This window comes from Aegilops tauschii, chromosome 7, assembly GCF_002575655.3.
Source record: "Aegilops tauschii subsp. strangulata cultivar AL8/78 chromosome 7, Aet v6.0, whole genome shotgun sequence".
NCBI lineage: Eukaryota > Viridiplantae > Streptophyta > Magnoliopsida > Poales > Poaceae > Aegilops > Aegilops tauschii.
Window position 1 is genome coordinate 211,511,921 of NC_053041.3, and position 5,616 is coordinate 211,517,536.

Consider the following 5,616-nt stretch of genomic DNA (forward strand, 5'->3'; position numbering starts at 1 on the left):
GCACATATTACCGGAAGCTAGTGATCCCGCCCGGCCAGCTCAGCATGCTTTAGAGCTCCTTGATTGGTACGAGGTAGTGATAGCAAGAGGCAACTCTCAATTGTTGTAATATAGAGACCTCTTTCAATGATTATAGATCCAAAGGATCGTTCTTGATAGGAAACTGCCAGTAGCCCTTGACTTTGACTTGAAGAATTGAATCCGCCTTCTTCTTCTTATTCTTCTGAAAGTCTCCCAGGCGTGGTATCATCGGATCCACAAGGTCAATTTGTATCCATTTGTTCGGAAACCGGAAATGCCAACTACTCACTTCTTGCTGAGGATGAAGGTGCCATGGGTGATAGCGCCAGCCATTCCCTCATTGAAAAGAAAGCGCCAACCCTGCTACTAAAGCTAAGGCCAACCGCAGCCCAGTGAAATGAAATGCGTATGAAAAATAACATAGATTAATCTTGATGCGATTGATGCAGACACACTTCTTTTCTTACAGGCTACATTCAGAAACAACAACTTCGCAAATCACGCTAAGAGTGCCATACGAAAAAACAAAAGCAACTGTGGGTATAGACCAATTTCCTGCCCCAGAAGAGGCTCAGCCTACCAAACCCTGCTCTTTGCCTGCTTACCGAGCTCTCCTCATACCGAGTATCTAGGCATTTCTTCTCACAGACCGGTTGGCAGAAAGTTGGCATTCTTTAATATGTCACTGGGGACCCGTACTTACTTGATGGAATGGATGGGATGATGTGTTTCAGTTCAGCCAGTAGTGGAGGTTTCCTCGGCCTAGTCGCGTAAGAGCCCCCTTCTTTTTCTAGTTAGTTGAAAGAAAAGCAATGGGGAAGGTTGGCTTACCAGTTAATTGGTCTGTATCATATCTTGCTATGGTGGGACATCCTCTTCAGTTTAGGTATCCGGGCTGGCTGTTAGCTTTAGTCGTTCGGCACTCTTCCTTCATTCTCATTCAACAAGGAGAAGTGTCTAATCAAAATCATTGGTTGAGCCTCGCGTATATTATATGATGTCGTCCTGGAATTGAACTAGCGTTTAAGGTCGATCAAGTTCAAACAATTCGGCTCTGCAAGATCAATCAGATATCAAGTAAGAGATAGGCGCTTCCTATTAGTTATAGACTGCTTCTGTGACAAGTGGATCCCTTTAGGTTTAGTTGTTAATTGTACTATTCTCTTCAATAATTAGGTCTTCCGTATTCCTATTGGGGTCAGTGGTCTTCACCACTCACCGAGTCTGGATTCGTTTCATGGGTATTATTTGATGAGTGATCATCAATCTCTTCCATTGCTCCTATGTGCTTCTATACATACAAGGTACATGGGCCATGGGGCCTAACACACACTATACAGCCCAGCACAATACTCAACACTCCCCCGGCTAAAGATATCTAACATGCTTATCTTGTTACAAATTGCTAAACCCTCACAAGGACCTACTCGTTTAGTAAAACAATCAGCTACCTGTTCACTATACTTAATGTTACCCCCTTCTTTGACCGAACAATCTCAATCCGAAGGAAGTATCGAAGAGGTCCAAGATCCTTTACCTCAAATGCTTCTCCCAGTCTTGCCTTCAAACATTTGATTTCTTCAACATCGTCTCCAGTAATCACAATATCATCCACATACACCTCCAAAATGGTGATATGGATTCGTCTATGCCGGTACTGTATGATCTCCATTACACTGAGAGTAGCCCATACCACAAACAACTCTCCTGAACCTGTCCACGCCCGTGGCGACTGTTTCAAGCCATACAAAGATTTCTTGAGCCTACACACCTTCCCATCAGTCTGTTTGTTCCAAAACCTGGAGGAATGTCCATATGGATCTCTTCTTGTAAATAACCACCATGAAGAAAAGCATTCTTCACATCTAGCTGATGTAAAGGCCACCCAAAGTAAGTTGACTGCGCATGAGATTAAGGTTCTCACCGTGTCCATCTTCGCCACTGGTGCTTTGGTCTCATCATAGTCTATCTCCCGTCTTCCTATAACCTTTTGCAATTAGCCTTGCCTTCTATCTATCCACCTTACCCTCTAGAGTCTGTTTTACGGTGAACACCCATTTGCATCCAACTGCTCTTTTTCCTGCTGGGAGTGGAAGAAGATCCCACGTCTTGTTCTTCTGAAGTGCACCAAGCTCCTCCTTCATTGCGTCTTTCTTTCCACCGGGGATCCAGCTTTGCAGCCTTCCAATCCTTTGGAATAGACACTGACTGTAGAGATGCAATGAATGCTTTGTGTGCGGGTGAGACATAAGAGTCTGAAACTCAATTTGCAATGTCATGCTCATAGCCATATCGGACCGGAGGCTTTCCAGCATTAGTCCTAGTCTCTCTGCGTAGTGCAAGCGGCAATTCCAAAGAAGTATTACCACCTGTCTCATTTTAACCTCCATCTTGCTCTTGTGGCTCCTCCTCGACTACCTCAGGTTGCTCTTGTGGTTCTTCATCCAAGACCACTAGCGGTACAAGAAGAAGGGGTCCCGGCTCGGGGGCGGGGGTATCTTACTTCTTTTCCTCTGCGTTCGTGACAAGCTAGTAGGCACTCTTGTGTGGGTTGGCTCATTCCCCTGGAAAACGAATATTAAGAAGATAGATACCATTCCGTCGATACTAGATTCATTCTTTCTGCTCAAAAAGAACAAAGCCTCTATTGTGGGAAAAGTCTTTGAAACCCGAAGTTCTAAAATAGAAAATGGAATGAAGAAGGGGTGTGACCTTATGGCCAACTATACTAGCTCCCCTAGAGGGATAATATAGCTCCTAAAGGATGATTGTTTATGGTATATTACTGTAATTGGAGAATTTGACCTGGTGCTGACTTGCTGCTGTTCTGAGAAGGGGACCTTGCAAAGCTTGACAAGTTTTTTTTAATATTTATCGATCCAATCTGTCTACAGATAGGCGCCTGCTGTGGCAGCAATTAATTAATCTCCGCCTTAGCATACAAGGACCATGGCTCGCAGCGGGTAGTTACAGTGGTTTTTAGGAGACCCGCTCAAGGTCGCTGGTTCGGAGCTATTCCGAGATCTCAAGGAGCGCCAAGCTCAATACGTGAAGAAGAAAGAAAGGCTTCCACCTACGACTGCAGCTGCTGGTACTTTATCTCTGTCGCTTTCAACTCCCACTCCTTCTCCCTTTGGTTTCTAGAGGAAGTGATAAATAATAATATATCTTGTGTAACTAATCTTTCTTATTGAAAGGTTATAGTTCGTAGATCATTTCTATAAGGACTATTTGAGCCATATCCGGTGCTTTGGACCTCTTTTAGCTGCTAGGTATCTACTGGGTTCAATCCCCACTTCCGCTTCAAATGAGTAAGTCAATCCTCTTGCTCAGCTGTGATACGAATACTATTCATATGCAGACCCGGATCCAAGATATGGGGCATAGACAGATAAGAATGGCTTCTGAGTTGCATTCATTGCACTCTGGAATGTGGGGCTCCTTGGCTGATGTGATGGAGCGGTATCAGCAGATACTTGCAAAGATCAAATCAAGCAGAAGAAACAAGGAAGTTAACTCAGCGCCATCGGCCACCTTAACACGAACAGCTTGGGACAGAGGTGTAATGCCTAACAGAGAATCAGCAATAGAATGCATTTTGCATGCATTTTTCATCGAGTGAAACTACTTTAATAAACTGGAAGTTTTAAACCAAGTACTCTTGAAATCGCTACCCCCTGGGATGGAAAAAGAGGCTCAGGTTTTAGCCCTCCGTTTTACCCCGGAAGTCGTTGTTCGTCTTTCGATATGAGAGGATGGCAAGTGTCCGCAATGACTTAGCGACTTAGCCAATTGGTTACAGATTCTAGACTGATCGATCAGATCACATCATCTCGAGCAAAGAGCTGAGAGCAGAGAAGCGACATCGCTTCGACACTCCTTCCTCTTTTCATTATGAAACCAATATCAAGCAAGATATGAAGAAGAGGGCGGCTCCCTGGATTGAACACATAAAGTAGTGCCAAGATCTCCTCTATGCGAGAGAGAAGTTCTCAGAAATGATGGAGCTGTTGGTTTCGGTCATTGTACGCTTGGTTGCTAAACCGCACCCTTTACGGCGTCTGTAGGAAGAATTCATTCTGGTCCCAAAACTTATAAGAGATCTCGGTAGTGAATATGCAATGCTGAATTCCAATAAGTTGGTACTTCGCACAAGGAAGAAGCTCGTGTTAAAGATAGTTTCATCCAGACCGAACCCTACCTTAGCGTCTCATCCCCACCCACCAAGTCTTTATTCGCGGTGAAAGGAGTGGTTTAATTCGATGCAAGGTGCAAACGAGCTTTTCCAAAGATGGAGTCCTTTCAGAAATACATGTGCCAGAAGAAAGCAGATTCTTTTTCTATCATAAAATGAATCTACTTTCTGATGGCCATTTCGGTCCGTTGTGGGACCACGGCTTGCAAAGAAGGTATTTAGCGCAAAGAACTTCTTCCGCTTTTGGGGATTCCACTAATTGATAGAAGGAAGTGGATGCGGCAGGATTGGCCCCAATTGAATCACTAGTAGAAGAGATCCACGTGCAGAGACTGTTAGGGAGATGCAGATGGAGGGACGTTTGGATTGCTGCTAGAAGGGCTTACGACGAATAGATTGTTGGAATGGGATGTAAATTGGTATACAAGATTCAAAAGAAAGCGGATGGTTCTATTGAAGAAGAAATCAGTATCCAAATTGGAAGAGAAAAGGTTCTGTAACCTACATATACCATATGGGAACACATTACACCACAAGGAAAATGCCACTTGAGGTACATGTATGCATCCACTTCATCGGATGATCCAACGCAAAAAGTATGATATTTCTATTCTCTAGTGCTCGTCATATAGAAAAGGTATCTAGCTCGTCCCTCTAGCGCTCGTAAAAGAAATCCTTCTTGTCCGAGAAGGCAACAACCATTTCATTTCTTTAACCCGGATTGCATTATTTAATTGATTTACTATGTCGTGTACTACGTATTGGTTCACGAATGCGTTGCTTGAAGGAAGGAAGCAGCTTTAGAGGAGGGATGCCGTCAAAGGGGTATGCCGGATTTTTTATATGCTAAAGATACCGGTTCAATATGTCATTTCCGAAATCGAGGACCACACCGCTGGGAGGACAACTCAAGCACCAAAGACAAAGGTATCACTCGTAAAAGTGATTTTCATCGTAGTACTCGCTCTTGCGTTAGGTGAAATCCAGCGTTAGGTAGGATAGGCAGGTATTCTAGGGATATGCTCATCCGCTGCCCGCGTAAGGTTCATATCTGTCCAAGGACAATGGTATAAGGTTCGCATCTTCCCAAAGCCGAAGAACTTCTTTGAGCTACAGCCAAGGCAAATCTCTAGTATTGGTATCGGGGGCCGGTGTCTAGGGATAGGAGCCGTCAAAAGGAAAGGCGAGAAGCCCTGGCTTTGATGACATCCCGACCTGTAGAAAAAGGATCAAGCAGAAGGAAGATCTGCTAAAGATTTTGATGCCTCAGTCCTTGCAAAACAGAGTCCTAAAAAAGGAAGTGGATTGGGCTCTTATCTTAAGTGGGATGTTCGGCCATTGGTTTCAGCACTGACGGTAAGTCTGAATCTGAGGAAACTTAAGTGCCTTTTACTTTGGTT